The sequence below is a fragment of the Mycteria americana genome, chromosome 1 (genome assembly GCF_035582795.1).
Source record: "Mycteria americana isolate JAX WOST 10 ecotype Jacksonville Zoo and Gardens chromosome 1, USCA_MyAme_1.0, whole genome shotgun sequence".
Lineage (NCBI taxonomy): Eukaryota > Metazoa > Chordata > Aves > Ciconiiformes > Ciconiidae > Mycteria > Mycteria americana.
The window spans coordinates 108,261,129-108,282,902 of NC_134365.1; the positions used below are offsets into that span (position 1 = coordinate 108,261,129).

The 21,774-nt window shown below is 38.5% G+C and overlaps 1 protein-coding gene across 3 annotated transcripts in view; it reads left to right on the top strand.

Moving 5' to 3' along the window:
- Window positions 1–21,774, top strand: part of GBE1 (1,4-alpha-glucan branching enzyme 1) — a 169,776-nt gene that overhangs the window by 1,511 nt on the left and 146,491 nt on the right. The gene's annotated exons all lie outside the window — the stretch shown is intronic.

A 21,774-nucleotide genomic window follows, 5' to 3' on the forward strand; every position in this document is an offset into this window, starting at 1 on the left:
AACTACTAGGCTGATTTACAGAACATTTTCTCAAACTGTAATCTCTTAATGGTAGAATAACTGAGTGTTTTAAACAATGATTCCTGGCAAGCTTATGGTAATGTATGCAATGCTGTAAAACACCTAATTCTTTCAGTGGGGTGCTGGGGTGTAGGAAGTAATAAGTGGGTGGATCTGGCTCCTAATAAAACCATTCATTAAAACATTTGGGCTTCCCAAATGTGCCTGCCATCTAAATAGGCACACTGTGGATGACAGTGTTTGTATTTCTGAGGATAGTATGGCTGTGCTGAACACAGTTTTCAACGCTTTTGTGTACTTCCCAGGTTCATCCATCTCAAGCACAGAACTTCAGATGATCCTGTTTGTATCTTGTACCTTCCTGGCTTCTGAACCTCAAACTGATCACTTACCATATAATTATTGTGGAAACATGTATACTGTTAATTAGTTTAAAAGAATAAAGGAAAACTTTTGTGACAACCCATGATAAACTGAATGTCTTATTCCAAGCCCAAACAAGCCTGTCCTGTCTTTCATCCTGCGGATGGTAGAGAGTGCCAAGGAGGAAGAGTGTAAGCACAGGGAAATGCCTGTTGGTGGCTCCATGTGATACTCATCCCAGCTTCCATGAATTGTGATTCAGTCTGTATTTAGTAGTTTCAGGTCCATTTTTATCTAGAGCTCTTGCATCAAGAGTGCCTAGGAGAAAAGAGTTTTGCAGCCTGATTGCTGCTTGTGTGAAGAACCAGTTCTCTGGGGTGTTTTGAGTCTCCAGTATGTGGGTTTTGCTTACTTTTCTCCAATTCTTGTACTAGAGGAGGTGGTGAACAGCCCTGCACAACTCTGTTCACTGTGTCCATGAAATCCTGAGCAGTGCGGAGCTATATGATCTTTGTTCCAGGCTGAAGGATCCTGTGTTTAACTGGTTGTTATGAAGATGGTCCACTTGTCTGATCTTTTGCTGTGTTGTGTGTCTTTCCTGGCTCCTTTTGAGGTGGGAGTTAGAACTGAAAACAGTCTTTGAGTTGAATACTGTGTGGATTAGTACAGTTACGTAACGATATGGCACTTGCATAACTAATCCTTCAAGTAAAAGTGTAAAGCAAAATAAACCTGGCAAGCTGTCTAGAAGCAGAAATGTATTTAAACGTATTTACCTTTGAACCGCCAAGCATACATACAAAGTAAAGTTGCACATATTAATCTTAAATCCTACTGGCAGTAAATTCTTATGCCTCTAGAAAGGTAGCAGTTATTTTAGATGATGACTTAAATGTTGATCATGCATTTGTGGGGCCTCCCAGTAAGTAACCCAATGGATCAGATGTATCCCACACATAGTGTAGGAAGGGCTGTGATGAAGCAACCAGGAATATGTGCTATTGAGCAAATATATGTATTGGGAATCGATCAACTGTCAACTGCTTGCCATGGCCTCATCATACATAGGGCAGGAGGACTAATTCTTTAATATATATTTGGTATTAGCAATTCCTTTACTCTTGTAGAGTAGAAAAACTAGATAGAAATGATCACACTCAATTGCTGAACAAGTAATAATCTGTTCATTATTCCATCTGATACTGCTGGCTGGCTTTTTCTCTTTACTTTTGGTCCTGATACCTGCAGCCAGTGGCATTTTTTTACCACTTGAATAGTTTAAACAACAAAGATATAGGTAGTCTTTCAGTTGAGAAGGTTGAGTTATTCCTGATGAAGGGGACAGGAGGCAGCTGTTGTGCCTGGCACCCTGTAGCACCAAAAGTGATTTGCTTGCTTGGATTAGGAAGAACAGAAGTGAAACAGACTTGATCAAACACAATATGTATGGGTACTTTTACTGTAGTAGTCAAAATTTCTTCTTAGTTTGCAATGATGTTGACTGTACTTAATATTAAACAAAATAATTAAGGATGGATGGGAATTTTGTAGTTTGTAGCTATCATACTGTTTATCACCTAGCAAAATAAAAATTGGGGATTTTGACAGAGGATCAAGGATGCTTGGGAAACAAAGATTTTTAAACATTTGTCTGTGGAGATCTTTATGCCATGTACAAAACCATATAAAAATAGTCCTCCCTTTTTCTTGCTTATAATAGTATGTTCTTCTACAGAAGGTAGGGAGAATAAAAGATTTAAGGTCTATTCTTGGCAGTGATATCAGCAAGTTGTTGACTCACCCTTTGGGCTTGAGTCTGTCTGCTGTTTTAGCTGTAGCACCGTATTAGCATAGCCAGATTATTGCTAGTGGAAAATTTTATAGCTGTTGATGTGTGACTGTTGTAGGATGTGCAGTTAACTTGGTTATGATGGCTTATTCTTACACTCAAAGCAGGGTCATTTCTGGTGTTGGATTGGGTTGCTCAGGACCTTGTTGGGTTGTGCTGAATCTCTGAGGATGTGCTTCCACAACCTCTTTGGGCAGCCTTTCCCAGTGTTTGGCTACCCTCATTGTGAAAATTTCTTTCTTAATACTGTAACTTCTCTTGCTGCAACTTTGTCTGTCGCCTCTGGTCTTTTTTTCCTGTGTACCTTGGAGGACAGCCTGTCTCATTCTTTGCGGTAGGCACTCCCCCCTGACCTGTCCCTTTAGATAGCTTAAGACTGTATGTGGACATTGGCAACCCATGCCTCCCCAAGTTAATTTTTTCATCTCTAGTCTGAAGAAACCCAGCTCTTTCAGGCTCTCCCTGTGTGCCATAGGTAGTAGAAGACAGGCCAGGAACAAGAAGCTAGCTTTCTACAGAGGCCTTAGCTTGTCCTTGTTCACCTGTGCCTTAAGCAGGTGCAGGCTTATCTTGCTGGAGTTCACATCCACCTCTCCTGCCCTGTGCTGTGCCAGTTCACCCCTGGGAGGGTGACCATGTCTGCATGGCAGCATGCCTAATACTGAGATCTTTGCACATTCTCTTATTTTTTCTTTTTTTGGGGGAAGGGGATGTGAAAGGGTAGACAGGCTTTACTTACATCAGCCTGGATTCTACAGTGTAATATAATTGTACTGATTCACTTTGAGAATTGCCAGATTCATGATGAAATGAATCATGATGTTGCCTCAAGTTCTGAAAATTTTCCTTTTGGTTTCAAGGACTGTCTCCTTTAACCTCTTGTAAAGTATAACTTCCTGCTTTAGATGGCTGACTTTCCCTTTTTTTAATAAAGCCTTGAGAAATGCTGAACAGGTGCTTTGATGGGAACAAAGTGCTTCTCTAAAGTGATGCCTAAAATGTGATGTTAGGACCTAGTTAAGTTCTAAGCATGGAGTATGGGCTACCATAGTTAAATGAGTGACTAGTGGGAAGAAAGACTTCTGGTCACATTCCCTCCTCAGTTCTCTGTTATGCATGGGCATGTTGTTTGCAAACGATGTTTATAGGAAAAACAGAAATGTGTAATTTTTCCTTTCTCTGAATGCCTGAATATGACCCTAAGTTGTGTGTGTGGGTATTTTCTTTGGGGAGGGGGGCAATCCTTTCAGTGTGTATGTATAGTGAACCATTCAGCCTTGACCCAAACCACATGCTATTTGAGCTCGAAACAAGAATCTACTTAAAAAAACAAACAAACAAAAGACCCCCAAGTGATAGTGTTTGCATAGGATATCACTGTGCTACATTGTTTGACCATCTGTGATATGTTTTCCCACAAGTATTTTGTTAACTCCCAAGTGTTATTTAGGCTAAAGACTTTGTATAATTTAGTATGTATTTTTAGTCTTTTACCTCTTAGAACATAATTGTTTCAATTAAAACCATTAATGCCTGTGGTGTAATTGCATTTTATGGAGTTACAAACTGGTGTTAGAAAGTGCTGCCCATTAGAATTTTCTGTAACACTGTGCATGGCTTATTATATTTTACCGGCCCCTACAACTGCCTCTATAATCTACTGACTATGTAGTCCTCAGTGAAAGCTTTTTTTTAATAGTTCAATTTATAAAGTAAACAAGTAAAAATGTACCACTGCACAGCTTCAGTCTTTATCTTGATGAAAGCATCAAACAGGACACTGATTTGTTCAGCCAGACAAAATACTGGCCATAGTGCTTGGTCATAGGTATGGGCTGAGAGAGAGAAGATCCCATTTCTTCTTAAGTGTTGGTGAGTTTTTGGTTGAGAAGACTGGAACATCTACTCAGTGGCTTTTGTAGCTGGATCAATTAACAAGATGTCTGTCAATTGGCTCATAGGTTTCTAGGAGCGTTCTGAGACCCCTCCACTCTTACAGAAGGGGAATACTTGCCATTCTCCTGTTTGTATCCACCTAATACCAGATTACTGCTGCTTTATGATGGTTCTGTCTTTTTCTATTTTGAGATGCACAGTGGTGGGTACTTGACCAAGGTATTGAAAATGAAAGGTGTTGAGTTGGGTTTGATAGGACTGAGTAGGAAGGCAGCTGTAGGGGTCTAGCAACTTTGGGAATGGAAGTTGAAGAGTGATCCAGCTGGAATCCTAGTTTGAGATGGTGACAGGAAGGGGGGAAAGGCTGGAGTAAGATCTGTCACAGAATTAACACAACTACTATGTATCATCTGTGTAGGGAGCCATGATGCTAACTCAGAAAAAATGGATTTTCCTTTTCTCTTTTGTCTCATACAGGCTGCTGTATTGGGTGTGCGAAACTAAATGTTCACGAAAAACAATGTCATACATTGCTTTTTTTTTTGGTGGCATCCTGTAAGTTCTGTTAACTTATGCTAAACTACTCAGAATGATTCTAGAGCCCTATAGAAACCAATACTTGTCAGTTTAATGGAATAAATGCTTCTGCATTATGGTAGTCTTTAGAATACTCTTGTGCATTAGGATTACTAACCCTGACAAGCACAGCTGACTGCATCACTGATTACCTTAATTTTTAAGTCTGAGGAAGTAGTTATATAGGCCAGTGTACATCTAGCGTATGCACATCTGGTCGTAGTCCTCATCAAAATATTCCAGTTAGCAATTGTCTTAATAGTTGCTAGCTTTATAAAAAGGCAGGAAAGTATTAAGATGTAGGTATTGCATTTTATTAGCAAGGCAGTTGCCTCTGTATACAAATTAAAACTAAGTACTCTGAGAAACTGAGTGGAGGCCCCCTCAGCTCTGCTGTGTAGTGTTAGCATGTCTGAGGATGTTGGATGGTCTCTAAGAGTTTGCCCAGAATTTTAAAATTACGTGAGCAGGAATCTAATTACTATCTCATTGTAATAGTGAGGGAAAGCTTTGTCTTGCTGAATACTTCAAATTCAAGTATTCATGTTTCTTTACTACTTTCAAACTGTAAAGAAGGCATTCTTATTATGGAGGACTGTCTTAAATTGACATCCTATCTCATGAAGATGCTTTTCTCCCCCTGTTCAATGTCAATATTTATGTATACACACTTCTCTTTCCTCTCTATCTCCCTGTTACCTTCTATTTACTCCCACTATGCCTTGTAATCCTAGCTGGTCCTTCATCTTCCGTCTTCCACAAAAGAAGCTCCTTTTCACTTGTGCAGTGTCAGAGATCTAAAATTTCTCGCTCATGCTTCAGTTTACTCTGTACTTCTGAAACTTTGCTTCATAGTTTTGCATTAGCTTAAAAAGAAAATAATGTCTTAAGGCAATGTGTCAAGTGCAACAAGATCAGGTTTTTGTATTTAAAATGTTTAAAACATGAGTTTTCCTCTGGAAAAAAAAATATTCTGCAAAAAAGTTTTTAGCTATAATATGGCTTGCCTCTTCCCCAAGTATCTGACAATTTATCTGACATTCTTATAAGCACTTCTTGATAACAAGTTGAAGGCCAGTTGTTAGTGATGATTCCTGGCCATGCTGTGAAGAATAGGCCTCCAAGCTGCTTAGAGCAACAGTCTGTTTTGCCTCATGTTGCTTTAGAAGCACCTTAACCAATGAATGTTATCTGGATGTTATTTGCAATTAAAATCTAGTAGGCCCTTGATCTGTTCTCTCAGAATAGATGTCTGAAGACCTGTCTAATGACCCAGGTCAACTAGTTCGCTTATGTGAACATCTTGAAACTGTTCCATTAATCTGGATATTTATAATGCTAAATTTATTTTAACCTACTCTCTTGATACACTTAAAGAAAAAAAAAAAAGCCTTACTGACAGTTTCTTTAAACATGCAGCTCCAATTCTATTGACTGATGTTACTTGAAGGTAATGGTAGCTCTAATGCTTTCTATTTGACACCCTCCTCCTTTCTTTGGCACTGTTGCTCAGGCACATCATACTTACGGTTCACACATGTCCCTGCTGTTCTGGTGTGCTGTGTTGCTGGACTTTGTGCTAGCATGTCTGCCATTGTGCTTAGCATTAGAGAGAGAAAATAAGTTCATGGTGGGGCATGAAGTTCTGGTGAAGGTGGACCTACTCTCCCCAAAGCAGGAGTACCGCTGCTAGAAGGTTATGCTAAGTTAAAAAAAAAAGTAGGCTAGATCTGCAAAAGGAATTGAGTGATATTCAGTCACACACAAAATAACTTCGAAGTCCTTAGTTCATGGAATAGAAAATGTGAGTTTTGGCCCTTATGTGAACTAGTCTTGCATTCATTGAGCAATTTGTCTCTTTGTGTGTTCCACAGTCCTCAAAGTGAGGTTGGGATCTGGGTCCTCCCACTTCCAAGTGATGCTGGCAGGAGGCACCAAAGTAAGGGTGATGTCCTTTGTGGTAGGAGTAGGAAAGTAGAGAAACCCTGCTAAAGTAATACTTTGGGAGGGTGTGGACTTCAAATGTATCAGTTTTTCTTCTTTGATTCCTCCCACTCCAAACCAAAACAAAACCTCACCTTTTTGGTAGAAAAGTCTTATAGGAACATGGATAAGCTAACATATGCAAACAGACTTCACTGATCTTGAAGGGTGGTTCAATGCCATTGCAAAGATGTGCAGCTGGACGAGACTTATTTTTCTATTTCTAGGTAATGTTTAGGGTCTGATCTTCCTTTGCACTTACCTTTTTCAAGAAGGAGATGGTAGAGAAGGCTCTTTAGGAGACACTGTATTGGGACAAGTGGAAAATAAACTTTTAGTGCTGATCACAAATGGATGTAGGTAGTTTATTACAGTTAGTGTGGGGATTTTTTTTTTGACAAAACAATGCATTAGGTAGTTGTTCAAGCAAGTCCCTCTGTGCCAACTGTGTGTGTGGGGCCAGACTTCTGTTTTGAGGGCACTCTTTTTCCTAGCATGTCACTGATAGGCAGGCTACATGCATGCGCGGGATGCATGCCTCCAGGCATTCCCCATGGTCACATGTGAACATGTAGTCATCATCTGTTCTAAGTTTTTGGATGTATAACCATTTGATAAGATGCTTTGGAGGAAAGGCAGGAGGACTAGGGGGGATTGTCTAAAAGACTCCTATTAAAGTCATGCGGAGTTACTGTATGTTTTAAATGAAAACATGCTGCGCTACCAAAACTCTTTGGAAATTGACTATCTAGAATGAATTCATTGCATAAACATAGCAGTCAGCAGTTCATTTTAGCAGCTTTAGGGGGTATCCTGATTGTACTGTACCTGCTATCCCAGCAAAAAAAAAAAAGATGTTTAATAAATTCTGTTGTATGTGCCAGGCTTAAGCAGATACCTTGGGTATTTTGGGCTGTCTAAAATGCCCTTGGACATCCCTGTTTATGCAGTCAAGTCTTACTGTTAACATCATTGTTTGATACCTATTGTGGTAGATATCCACAGTATAAATGTTCCTGGTCTGACATGGATTGGTAAGCCATAAGTTAGTTAATGCTTTCCATTCTAAGACTTATGCAGCTCATTTTGAAATTGTGAATCTTTCATCGCTTTCAGCAAGATTTAATTTGTCCTGCTTAAACAGTTCCCACTCTCTCCCCCTCCTCCCCCCCCCAACATCCCTGGGAGAAATATAGGAGAAGTGGGGAAAAATCCCTCCTTTGTAAGAAAGGAGGGAACATAGCTGAACAAAGATATGCTTTACAACTTCAGGGTCTGTTTAGACTACAGTTGTTTTATGAGACTGTTAAAGTAGTGGAGAACACAGTGAAACTTCTGCATGCTGAATGAGCCAGGTGACTCGAATCTACTGTCTGAACAAGCAAATCCTCTCTGAGTTGACATGAACTCCCAAGCTTTAACTTAATCTTTGGAAAGCTCATGGATTATCATATATTTCAAGTTCAATACATGGATGTTGTTTGTACTAAAATATTTAAGTTTTCAAGAGTAGACAGTATGTGTCCAGTACTGCTAATGGCATGGGCTCTATGAACATGTATGTGAGGCTTTCCAGTGAAGCGTAGTCTGTTGGAAAAGCTTTTTCATTTCCCTTCCTTTCAACAGGGATCAGATGTGTTGGGTAAACTTTTTTTTATTCTCACATAGAGGAAGTGATTTAGAAAAATACAGCTTAAAGTAACCAATGTAGCAACAACTTTAAATTTTTCTTCTTGCAAGTAATATGGTGGCTGGACTATCTTCTCCCTTTGGTCCAGTCTTACCAGGCTACATAGTTGTATCTGCTTGCCCCTATTTTTTTCAGTTAGGATGCTACTCTCTGCCCCTGTACTTCCTTGTTCAGCTCTTTGCTGCTTTCTTGCCACTGGCTAGCAGTTATTTTGAACAACAGCAGGTACTGGTGGGATATTGAACTAATTTCAGCATGTAGCACCAGTAGAAAAATAATCTTTTCACTGACAAACTCCAGAGGGCTGGGAGACAGACTGCAGCAAAGCATAGCATTTAGGTTAGCTACTTTGGTCTGTATCCATTGTCTAAGTAGTTCTTTTGCTTTCTTAAAGAAAGCAAATCAAAATAGGCATTACTGTTTGTTTTGTTAGGCAATAAGGGAGAAAGCCTGAAGTGATAAAGGGTTTTAAAAAGAAGTGATTAAGGTAGCAGTTTGGTACTGGTGGCAGTATCAGAGAGGTTTGTTTTTCCTCTTTCCTCCTTGCCCCCCCCCCCCCCCCCCCCCCCCCCCCCGCCCCGGAAAAAAAAAAGAGGAGATCCCTGAAGCTTTTGAAAGAAGGGCCTGTGCCTGGACTGTGTGGAGATGTTGTCACTTCATCTGCAGGTAGCTGTTTCTTAGTCTGTGCAAAATTCAAGGTAGTTAGTTGTATCTTAGCTTTCAGTGGTGTGAAGTTTTTGATTTGAGTGCAAAAGCTAGCTTTTCCTTTGTTTGCTGTACAGCTTCTGTTATAGCTTTTGGGGAAAATACATAAAAATTTCTTTATTAATTGCACTTTATGTACTTAATGCACAAGTGCACATACACACAGAGCTTTTTTTGAGGAGTTTCTAGCTAGCATGTGTGTATATATCCATCCTCCTTTGGGGTTCATTGGCAAGTTTAATTATGGCTTATGGAATTAATTGACTTAATCTATGGCATATTTGATATGAGTTTTCTAATAAGAGTGAGTTCAGTAATGCTTAATTTTATAAAAGCCTGAAAGTTTTTTCAAAATATTGCTGCTTTATTTTAAACCTGTTTACAGCAATTGGAAAGTATTTAAGGAAAAAAAAAATCAGGCTCCTAACAGTCTTTTTTTAAATAGCAGCAAAGAGATTTTTAATAGTTATGCTATTGCAGTGTAATTTGAATGTGATTATAGTGATTAGTTTTTTCAGACAATTATAAATAACACTTGTTAGCATTTAGATTTATTTGCCAAACTTCTTTGGATTTTCTTTGTCATCAAAAAATTCTGGACAGAAAATCTTTTTCTAGCTACTTCTTACTTGTTATCCTAAAATAAATAAATGGTTGAGTTCATAAATCTGATTATTTATGTTAATTTACAGTGTTTAAGTGAAGTAACAAATAAAAACATCTCAAACCAGAAGACTACTGCTTCATCTCCCTCCCCTGCCCTCACAGTTTTAAATGCCACATAATTTTGATGGTAGGTGTATGTAGAACTTTCCTCAAAAGTTCAAGGTACTAATTCTGTTAGCTGGCCTGATGCTTTTATTTTTTGAGAAAGGGGCCTTGGATTATAATGTCAGTGTATAAAAGTGTAACGTATGAATTTTTTTTCATGTTGCTAAGGTAGACCATGCATAAAAAGCTCAAGTTTGCAGAAGGAGGGTAAGACTGGGGGATGTTAGAGGTGTTAACTACCAGACTTAATCTATAGAGTGGTAATACCAGGTACTGACATTATGTGGGGAAATTTAGCTGTGTTACTTGTATACAAATTCCACCCCTCTATCCCCAGAATTTGCCATGAAGTCAATGCTGATTCATAGTGTGAACTGTCTTTTCTCTGACTTTAAGATTTATTTTTTTCCCCCAGAGGCAGGCCTGAGCATGTTTTAGGGCTGAAGGTGGCACATAAGCTAGTTTCAAGTTCACTTTGTCCTCATGGACTGGCATGGGGCACTCCAGCCAGTTCCCATGCAGTGGCTGGCTACTGATGCTAAAGTTCAGGCTTCTCAAGCCCTAAGTATGAGTCCCAACAGAGCAGATAGGGCCTGTTCAAGGTCACCAGCTCCTCACATACAATGTGTCAGAACACAAGGCTCCCAGTACAGTGTGTTTCAACAGGTTTTATGCATGTATTGTTTAATCTTAAACTGCTTATCTTAACTTTTTTCAACTGGATAATAAAAATACAAGTTCCTTGATGCTGATAAAGTTCTTAATGGCTGCAAAAGACTCAAATCTATAAATCTGATTGTTCAAAAATACACTTTTTCTTCCAGGGAAAGCAATCTGCCACTTTTTCCATGAACTGATAACAGGATGAAAAAATAGTGTTGATAGTGCAGAAGTTAACCTAGTCCTTGACACCTTTAATTGGTGGAAGGTGTCTGTAGGTTCCACAATTGGTAAAATTAAGAGCAGCAGTCAATTTCTGTATGGAGATATATGTATTTCAGCTACAACTTGTGAATTCTGGGAATGATGTGAAAAGCTTTACTAAAAGATTAGGTACCTAAATAGACCTAATGATTATTCTCACTTGAAAATTTAGCAAATTTGGACTTAAATAGTGCTTGGATGTCAACTACTTTAGCACAGCCAGTAAACCAGGAATGTTGTTACTGCACAATAACAATGACTGGATTAAAGTATCTTTGCCTTCTGAATAGGATCTCTTTTGGACCATGAAGTTATGGACTGAGTATTATAAGATAACCAGTGATGTCTTTGAGTGTGACTATCAGCCATTACGTATTTTGGCCAAGCTATTTGCTTAACAGTAAATAGTAGAAACAATTACATAAACAAAACCCACACTTTCTTTAATACCAAAAGCAAAAACTTCATCTGAGCTGTGGGCCTTTGAATTGCAGAACAAGAAGTAAGGTATCACCTTCCCTAATACCATAAATAATGTGTTGTCATCAAAGTAGGCATCAGACTGAGCTTTCAGCAACAGTCATGGTTGACTTTGAGTGGTTTCCAACTTAAAATGGAGGTAGCTGGAAATGGCAATTACGTCCATTAAATGTCATTGTAGAACACTTTGACCATAATGACTTCTGACAGAAACATCTCCCAGGCCCTACAGAGGTAGGAAATGCCAAGTCTGTCAAGATCTGATTCTTTTCCAGATATCCCTCTGAAGAGCTTGCTCGTCCTGACATAGTGAGGATCAGTGTAGTTTGCTGCAATGTACCTGTTTGCTGACAGTACCTGTCAGTTAATGTTATTCAATTATAACAGTGTTTTCTCAAAAATGCTTAGTCAGTTCTGGGGTGTAGGTTGGATAATCACTGCATTACTTGGCAGGGAAACCAAAAAAGAGAGGTATTGAAGTAGAAAGTCCACTGAAAGACATTGCCAGTATAGCATAGAATATTGGAGAAGTGATTGTACAGTGAATACAGTTTATAGGTGCAAGAGTATGCTTTTGATAATACACATTATTTCTGGTGCCTGCTCCAACCCAGACAAAACTTGTAGTGATGAATTTCTTGGTCTAATGGCATCTGTACTAAGGACTTATGCAGCAAAAAAGGTATTGCTCACCAGTAGCATTTGCTAATACATTAACAAGCACTTCTAATGTAAGCCTGCTTTTAGAATAGTAGTCTTCACATTTTGAAAGGTCAGAGACAGCTTCTAGGTGCACTTGCATAAGTCCTTTACATGTTGCTGTGACTGACTGAAGCACAAATTTTGACACCACACTTGTGCAACTTGTGGACTTTACTAAGAGGAAACAGGGAAACAGACTTCGGGGATTTAGCTCTACTGGTTACTGTGGGTCATCAATTTCAAAGGCTGCTCTTGATATTGTTGACTCTTGTCAGCAGCATATATATGTTTAAGTAATTGTAAAAATGCCACTGAGACTTCTTCACAGAAAGGTTTTCTTTAAATGCTTAATGAGGTTTGTCTAATACAAGCAACAACATTTAGTCTGTGCTAAGGAAAGCAATGGGAAAGTAGTAAATGGTGGTGATTTTTGTATTTTTTTGACACTTTCCAAACCAAGTTTCATCTGTCCAGTCCTTGCTTGTTCAAAACAGATGTGCTGAGAAAGTCAAGATTCTTTGTTGTATTGTTCCCTTACTCTGTTTTCTAAGCTTTTCTTGGTCACCTTTTCCAGGCTTTGTGGGTTGCCTGCCAGGAACTGTAAGAAATCCAGGGATTTGTCAGAGGGGAGAAGGCTTTCAGACTCTGGAACCTTTTCTGGCATTCATTCTGTCAATATTACTCCATGATAGGTGCCAGACAACATGGTGCTTACCATCATGTCTGTTGCAGTGTTTAATACAAATGCAATACATACGTATTGTTGAGTTGAACAGGTATATGTTTTAGCCTTTGGTGTTCCATAAATCAAGTGCCATAGAGATGATGATGACTAGAAGAGTCATGATGAGAAGAAGCAAGACCAGAAATTGCTTGTGCTGTGTTCTGGTGTTTGTGGGGATTTTTTTGTAACATTATTCCTGGTATCTCCAGTGAGTGCTGCTAGTTGGAGCAGGATGGTAAGACAGAACTATGTCACAGAAACAATGGTGTAAAACCTTAACATTACTAAATCAACTTGTTTACTGCCTTTTTGGAGTGGTTGAAAGCTGACACTTGTTTCCTTCTGGCACAGAGAAATGTCATTTTGGTAAGACACCTCCAAACCCTAGCTTTGATACTGCTGATCATGCAAAAGCATAAATGATGATCAGGATGAAAAATAAGGATAAGCTTTTTTTTTTTGAGACTAACAGTTCTTGTGGCAAAGAAACTGTGTAACAGAAAAGTAGGATAAACTAATTTGTGGCTGGTTTTGTAATGTATTTCATACTTTGTAATGGTGTATCTCAGTAAATCTTTCAGACGCCTGGGTGTTTTTATTTTAAACCAGAAAGGGTTTTTTGTGGAGGTATGGGGTGTTGTGGTTTTTTTTAATATCTGTCTGTAGTGGATTAGCTTCCTGAATCTGTTTTGCTGAAGTTTTTGATTCTCAAATGTCAATGCAAAGAAAGTACTCAATCCCCTGCAGCTTGTAAAAGACTTTTTTCTGGCTTTCTAAAGCTTTGTGAAGAATAGGCTGACCAAGACTGAGATTTCATGAACAGCTCTATTGGAGCAGATAGGAGGGAAGTGAAAAACAGTTAGTCAAGAGTGCTCTGGGTCTCACTGCGCTTCATCAAGGTGGTATTTTTGCTGTGGCTTGCTTTCCCCTACAGAAGAGGTATAGCAGAAACCTCAAAATTCAGTGGGCTATGAACATTCACCTGGTAATATAAAAATCTAATAGTCTGTAAGATGTAAACAGGCATCTAGAAAACAGTAGAGATAGCACTAGTGTTGTACATGTGCTTTGGCAATGAATGCATCGTTTGTTAGGTCAGAAGCTTTGGCTTAAGATTTTCCTTTCTCCTGCTATTTCTATTGATACTCTTTCATCAACTGATCTGCTTGTAAATAAACTATGAAAGAAACTATAAGGAAGTTGAAGTGAAGAGAAAATTGTGGTCTTGACAGATTAACTCAGGAAAGGTCCCTTTGTGATATGGAATAAAGTGGGAAATACTGGGGGATGTGTAGTTGCTTCTGTTCATGCAGTATGAGACACTGTAGACCTGGGGGTGGAAATAAAATGAAGCTTTGAGGGCTTAAATAGCTGTAAATAAGTATCTAACTCAACTGCTTACTAACTGTTTGCCAGGCTGTGCAAGGTGTGCTTTTTTTCCACCCTCCCTGAGCATGTTTAGAAAACTTGCTAGTTGGTGAGAAAATTGTGCTCTGTCCTAGTACTTCTTGATTTGTGTGCTTTGTGCTGTATAAGCACAATGGTTTTCACTGGCTTTATTGTTGCTTCCTCTATCCTTTACTGCAGGTATCAAGATTATGAAAATTGAGTTTAGGGGTTTTGCAAAGATAGGTCTTGCCTAATATGGATACATGTATGACCTTATTTGAATGACAGAGATATTTATTAAACAATCTTAAAATCGTATATATCCCTGGCAAACAAACTAGTCTGTTGCAGTGTAGGATGTCAGATTTTAAATCTAATGTTTCAAAACTTTTATTGACTTGGAAGCCTGGATAGATGGTGACCTGTTGAGGATAAAATGTTAGGATACTGTTGCATATACTACCATAAGATTCTAATATACTTTGCTTGCTCTACCTTTCATAATACAGCCAAAGCAAGTTTTGGCAGAAGCCAATGGGATTTCATACACGCACGTGTGTGGACACACAGAGTGCCTATTGTAATATAAATCTGAATTCCTATCTTGTCAAATAACTTTATTTTGGAACTCTCTAAAAACATCATTGCCTCAACAAAAAGAAAATGAAAAAGGGTGGGTGGGGTGAGGGCCAAGGCAAACTTGGGAGCAGAGGGAAAGGGAAATAGGGAATGAAGATTTGCAGAGCATCTCTAGGAGGTTGATACAAAACCTCAGGTTATATCTCTTTTCTGAAAGTGTCAGACTTTGCTGCTGTGTTCTGTTTTCCAGCTATGGAAGAGGAAGTCTGTGGTGTGTGGGTTGTTTTTATTTTAATAATAGTTAGCATAGGTATAACACGACGGGAACAAACAGGTTGTAATTGCAACCTGTAGTATTACTTTTCATGATGATTATTGCAGTGACACAGTAATTGCAGATCACGCAATCTCAGTAACTTTTGTGGTGGAGTATTGCATCTGCTGGCTTGTGCCTTTGTGCTCTGCTGTGATAGCTGATGAGAGAGCTGGTCAAATGCGGGGAGCTTAACCACATCATTGTATCATGTGTATGAGTAAGATGACTATCAACCTTCAGGTAGAATATTGGTGTATTTCAGTGTGCCTCTTCACTAACTCTTACTGTTCCAATATCCTGACTAGATATCACTAAGAAATTTTTATTAATAGGTGGAATCACGTAACTGCTTTTTGTTAAATTCCTGGAAGTACAGGTAACTGTCAAATCTTAAAAGAATAGTTTCTGCACTATTCATGATGCAATTTGTATTGCATACGATCATGTCAGCACTCCAGTGAATGCCATATATTATGGGAAAGGTTTATACCTTGCCAAAACCCAGCCAAACAAAAAAGATGTAATGATAAATTTCTGACAATACAAAACCCCTGTGATTATTGCAAAGGAATCCTGAATTAACGAAATATTATGAAAGGGTAAAATATACACACTTTTTGTGTGTTTTCAGATCTTGACAGATATTCTATGTTGCATCTTCTATTTGCTGTTTACATTAGGTACCTCATTCATGGTTTTTCCTGTCACCAGAACCACCTTCCTTGTAAGCATTTATTGTGTACTTTTTACACAGGGAACAATCTGTAGTATGCGTTGTGGGTGTGCAAGCCAACACTTTTTAGTCTTTGGGGAGCGTGGGATTCTGAGGCTGATAATAAATCTTTCTTTTGCAAAGTGCAGCTCTTGATTAGCTTGCAAGGTACTGGGAGGAAATTCCTTCCAGAGCATTAATTACAAAGAAAGAAAAAGATTTTAGAAAGATGGAAATTATAATCAAAGACCTATGTACTTGGTAGTAATCTAGAACTGATCTTTTTTTGCATGGTTCCTGTAATCTGTAATGTCTATGGTGCATCTGGGTTGTATCTTAAAGTAAACTTTCAGAACAAAAGTATTTCTGGAGCAAAATATATCATACCAATTGCTGATTGTGTATCATTGTTATAACTCTTAATATTTCAGTGTTATTAAAATACATTAATCAGAACATGCTGCATACTACTGAAACTTAGAGTTTTCGTGAGTGCTGTCAGGGGTGAGGCAGTAGGAGGGTATTGTCAGATTGTATGCAGCTGGTGGGATGGGACCATACAGCTCACAAATAATGGAGATTACAAATGCAAGCTAAAATTACAAGCGATCATATAATATGGCAGCATTTGTTCTTCAGTCTTCAAAGTTGTTAATGAAATGAGATTAATTTGGCTAGTCAACTCTGTCCAGGGTATGCCATTCATAGATTTGATGGAGGAGCCACTGTTTGTGTGCATGTGTTTTGTGTGACTTTTTTGGGGAATGGGTTTTTGTATTTTTGTGGGCTTTTTTTTTTCCTCTCTGAATTTCTGTGAACTGTCCAAGCAGTAAGGATTTTCTGGACTCTTGCAGTCAGCAAACTTTGAAGTTCACTGAATGGTCTTCAGAATACCTGTCCTGGGTGCAAGTTAAACTTCTAGTTTTATTTTTGTTTCTGGGAGAACAAACAAAAAAGGAAATTAATAATTAACTTAAGTAAGCTGGGATAGTTTCTGTTGCTTTCACCCACCCCTGCTCCTCCCCCACCCCCAAAAAAAAACAACCCCAAACCAAAACCCACCCACTTTGACAACTAGTTGCTACTCAGAATTTATTCTTAAAGCAAACATGGAGGGTGTCTGATGCTGAAATTTGGTCTAGAAAGAGCTAGTTGACCAGTAATGGGACAAGATTTAGTTTTCAAGTGTAGGCCGTGCATTCTGTTTGTTTTGGTAAAAAGTTGCTATATGTCATGTTCACTGCCACTCATATTAATAGGCATCTGCCTCTGCCAAAATATTTATTTTGAAACTGCCTACCTGTTTTGCCTGATAACTTAATATGTAAACAATGAGTTAATTAAAGAACAGCTTTTCCCTTCATGCTACCTTAAACTTTTAACAGAATGGATTTAATTTAGTTTTCATGGCATTTTTTTGTATCTTGGCTATGTGTGAGCTATTTGAAATGTTAGATGCATAAAATTCTATCATGGACGCTTGTTTTGAGAACTATGTGGAGAAAAGTAGCCTTGGTGCTTGGGGAGTTCAAAGCCTGGCTTTGCTTCAAGCTGAGGTGAAGAAAGGGAAGGTGAAGGTCTTGCTAAAAGGGAAGGTTGTGGGCTAAGAGCAGGTCAGGTCCTGGCTGCAGGCCCCTGCTTGGTGCTTGCCACGGAGCTGGGAAGTGCCAGGAGCCCGTGCTGCAGAGGAGCTGAATGGGAGGGCTGGTGGGGAAGCCAGCTCTGCTGACTAGGTCCTGTATGCTGTTAAAGGGTCTTAATAGAACAGTGTCATATAATGTATGGAAGTTGAAATCCGTATTAGCTGTGTTGGAGTATAAATGTGAGTCCCCCAAAATTCAAGTGTTATGTAAGTGCAGTGCAGTTCTAGCAACTCTTTAACACTACAAAAGAGGGATGAATTACTGGTTTGAGCTCTGTAATATTGTCCAGATCAGTTTTTGTTCATATTGTTCATTACATATACTGATGTGCCTTCAAAATTTTGTTTTTATTGTGGATTTTTCTCAGTAAGCAATCTGAAAGTTTATCAATTATTCCTAATTAACTATAATCTTAAGTGTCTCTCAAGAAGTCATCTGGCAAGTTGAAAATTTGTTTTATTCAGCTGTATGTACAATGCATGTAAGGGGAAAAAACCTGTATGTTCATTTTAGACCTGAGACTTGCTTATTTTTCTCCTCATCACACTTACCAGCACGTGAGCTATAGGTGCTGTATCATGTAACCTTGAATGAGCTTCTCTTGCTCCTGTGACTCCATGTGGGACATGAAGCTTAACTGCATGCACCAGCTGTGTGATATTTTGGGTTTGGGAAAGAGGCTGTGGTTCTGGCCTGTGTTTACGTGTCTGACCTGTACTAAAGGACTGGTAGTGAGAAGGGCCTTTCTGTGAGTGTCTTATCTGTCTGGTCTGTTGCTGAAAGCTTTTTGTCATAATCAAATGCAAGTGTATTGGATAACATAACACATTGGGATGGCACACCAGGGCTTTCTGAACAAAGGTATCTGTAAACTTTGTCGAACAGTGCACCCACTTGATGGTCTGTGGCTTAACTTTTAAAAGAAATATAATAGTGCATTTAGTGTGCACGTTCTTAAAGGCACTAAATGCTCAGCTCGGAAAAATGTCAGAATAATTAAGAATTTTTCTTAGAGTAAATGAATGATGGACTATAAGAATCAAGGTCTTAGTGAGGGACATACATACTTATAGCCCTTTGCTGTGTAAGAGACTGTATAATGTGTGGGCATTAAACTAATTCTAGCCATCACACTGCAGTGAGTCAAACTGTTTGGTTCCCTCCCTGGTGATGTAGAGGTATGCTGATTTGTCTTAAGGGAGGTCTGCAAGGGAAGAAAGGTAAGTTACAGAACTGCCCCAAACAGTAACGGGTACCTTTTCAAAAGCCACAAAGAACATTGTGGTTGTCTTGAAAATTTAGGATTAGGTTCTTTTTATATCCTGGAGACCAGTGTCCTTTGTAAAGGGCTCCCCACCCCTGTGGATTTATTCAGGATTTTTAAGTTCAGCCTTGTAGAATTAGGTCTGATGCACTTGATTTAAAGTTACCAAAAGCTGACTGAAATGTAGGGTGAGGTCCTAGGTTTTGTAAAACTTATGTATTGACACCATTTTACCTCAAGAATCCCATTGCTGGCATAAATGAGAGGCTGGCGGTAGCAGTTACGGGGGATTGCCAGTCGGTAGCAGGAAGTTACATAAGGTATCACATGCTGGCTTCATGTTCCTGCTGATTTTGGTGAGATGGAAAACAAGGGGTCCCTTTCCTGTAGAGACAAAACAATGTTGGAACAGTAGTTCTGTGCATCAGTTCAGGAAGGAGACATGGTAGCATTACCTTTCTGGAAGGCTGGCCCCCTCCATTGCAGAATACTCAGGAATATGGATTGTCTCTTGTTCTAATTAGTTATCCAGGAAGAAAGACTCAAATTGCACCAGTAATACTTGGTTAAAATGGTTAAGAAAGAAGAAGAAAAAAAAATCTATTGGATATATACGTCCAGAAAAATTGGATAATATCCAGTATGAATACAATCTTGCATCCATAATCCCCCACCCAAAGTGTTTTTTACTTCAGTGCTGAAAACTCTGGAATTTCTTGTCAATATTAAAAGCTTACATTTCCAGAATGCTTTGAAACAATACCTAATATATATATAAAAGTAAACTTTGTGTGTGTATACACACACATATGTATAGTGTGTACTATGCAATTATAGAACTTGTATACAAGGAATTAAAATAGAAATAACTAAGTATATCAATTCCTTGTGAATATGTGGTTACCATAATTGTAACATTTTACAGGTAATGTTGATGTAAAAGTTCACCTTACACGTGTCAGTAACTACTTTAACTGAATTTAAATTATATAGCAAAAATTTTTATGCTAATAAGGTATTTGAGGAAAAATTGCCTAACCCAACAATAGCAAAACTTGTTTCAACGTAGCAGCTGGGCTGTTTTGTCCATATTTTTGTCTGTTTTAGCACTGTGGAATTCCTTTATCTGTGTGCATAGATACACATAGGAAGAAAATTAATGCAAGCTTAGGGGAAGTGTATGTGACTGCCAGTAATCTAAGATACATTAGAATGCTTTGGCACTTGCAGCACTTGTAGTATTTCTGTCATTACGTGCATTGTTGTTTTTATATAACTTGCGATGTTCTTTATTTTTCTTAAGCAGAACTGGCTAGCTTCAGTGGGTGTAAAGTGCTAAATATTCACCAAATTATTCTGGTTGGAGGGGACCCCTGAATGCTAGCTGTGTCCCAGCCTCCTGCTCAGAACCAGGTCAGTGTTGAATTGGGATTGGATTGTTCAGGATTTTGTTCTCTTGGGTCTCAAACCTACAGGGATAGAGATTCTGCACCTTCTCTGGGGCCCTGGTACTTAGGGAAGTTGTTTTTTCTTCTATCTATTTGGCATTCCCTCTGTCAATTTTTGCATTTGTTTTACACTAAAATCTTTCACTGATAAATACATGTGATCTATAGGATTACACCTATGGAAGCTAATTTATGTGTAGCCTTGTAGAAGCTGAACGCGAGTTCAGGCTCTCCAGAAGAAGAAAAGGTTCAAGTATGGAAATTTTGGGGGGTTATATACAGTTTACAGATTATAGATTTATTTATGGAATAATACATACCCAAGCTACTCTGATGTAATGAATACACTGTGACAGAAAAAAAGCACTTTAATTCTTTGCGTAACTAACAATATTTTTTCTTCCATGATGCCTCAGAAGTCTTTACCAGCTTTATTCTTGATGCGTAGCTCATAAATAAAGAGGTTAATTTCCTGACAAACTGCCAATACCTAAAGTTGTTGGCTCATGGTTTTCCTCCTTTGTTATTCCCTTGTCCTAGTGCGTATCAAGCTGACCTCAAATAAGGAGGCTGTGCTGACTGAAGCTTTGGGACTAACAAGTTGTCCTGCTTGGCTTCAGTTTGTAGGCTTTACTTTGGCAGCTCTCCAGGCTGGGAATTGGAGCTAGTAGTGGTTTTTAGGCTTAGTTCCAATAAGAGATATTACTTTTATGTTTTGTTATATGCATTTCAGGTGGGAGAGGGGAGAATGAAGGGATGTTGTATGTATATACACCTAATGTAAACACCCAGATTTGTAGATAATCCTATACATATTTATATTTTTTCAGTCAAGAGTATAGTGCGCTGCTTTTTCTATTTTGTAGTTTAAAGATAGACAGGTACTTTAAAATACAACTGTTCAAGCAGGTCAGCCAGTATAAATTGTCTAAATTCCTCTATAAAGAGGAAAAAACATACTAAATAGTCATAGGAATGTCATAGTGAGGGTGGAAAACTACTAAAAAGGGAAATCCTATCCAACATATAGTCCATTACTATATTGCTCAACCTTTTTGCTGTTTAAGTTTATCCATCTGAAGTGAATGCTTAGTAATATTATTTTTCTATACAAAAGGTTCTGTGTAAATAAAGCTTATGTCAAAATTTGATATGAAAGACTTCTTTAACTTCAGTTGTTTTAGAAGGTGCATATAGAGTCTTAAGCAGACAAGATGAATCTGAAATTGTAAAGAGAGATGTTTTCTCCACCCAGTAGACAGCTTATTCATCTTGTATTTCTTAATTCCTAGTATTAGACAAATGTTAATATCCTATGATCTCTGAAGCTTTCCCAGTAGTATTTTCTAGGAGTAAGACTACGGTTGCAGTTGTGTGTGCAGCATATCAGGGTGACTAACCCTGGCAATATGAGACTTACTAAGTTTGTGGGGTTTTACTTCCTCCTTCTCCCCCACCCCCTGAACTGTTGCAAGTGGCTTTCTGTGTGTCCCAAGTTACCTCATCACTTCAGACATTTAAAATTCTGATGTAAACTCCACTGTCTTGCTAAGTCTTGAGTCATTTAGGGTAGGTGACTTACGAGTTTTGCATAGTAATGCAGTATTAGTTAATACTCTTCTCCTCTTTTGTTTACAATTTTCTTTAATCATATCAATTCAAAACTTGAATCATAAGCTTTCTAATGTTGTGACAGACAAGTCTTGTTATAGACAAGAGACTAACATGTGCTTGGAGGC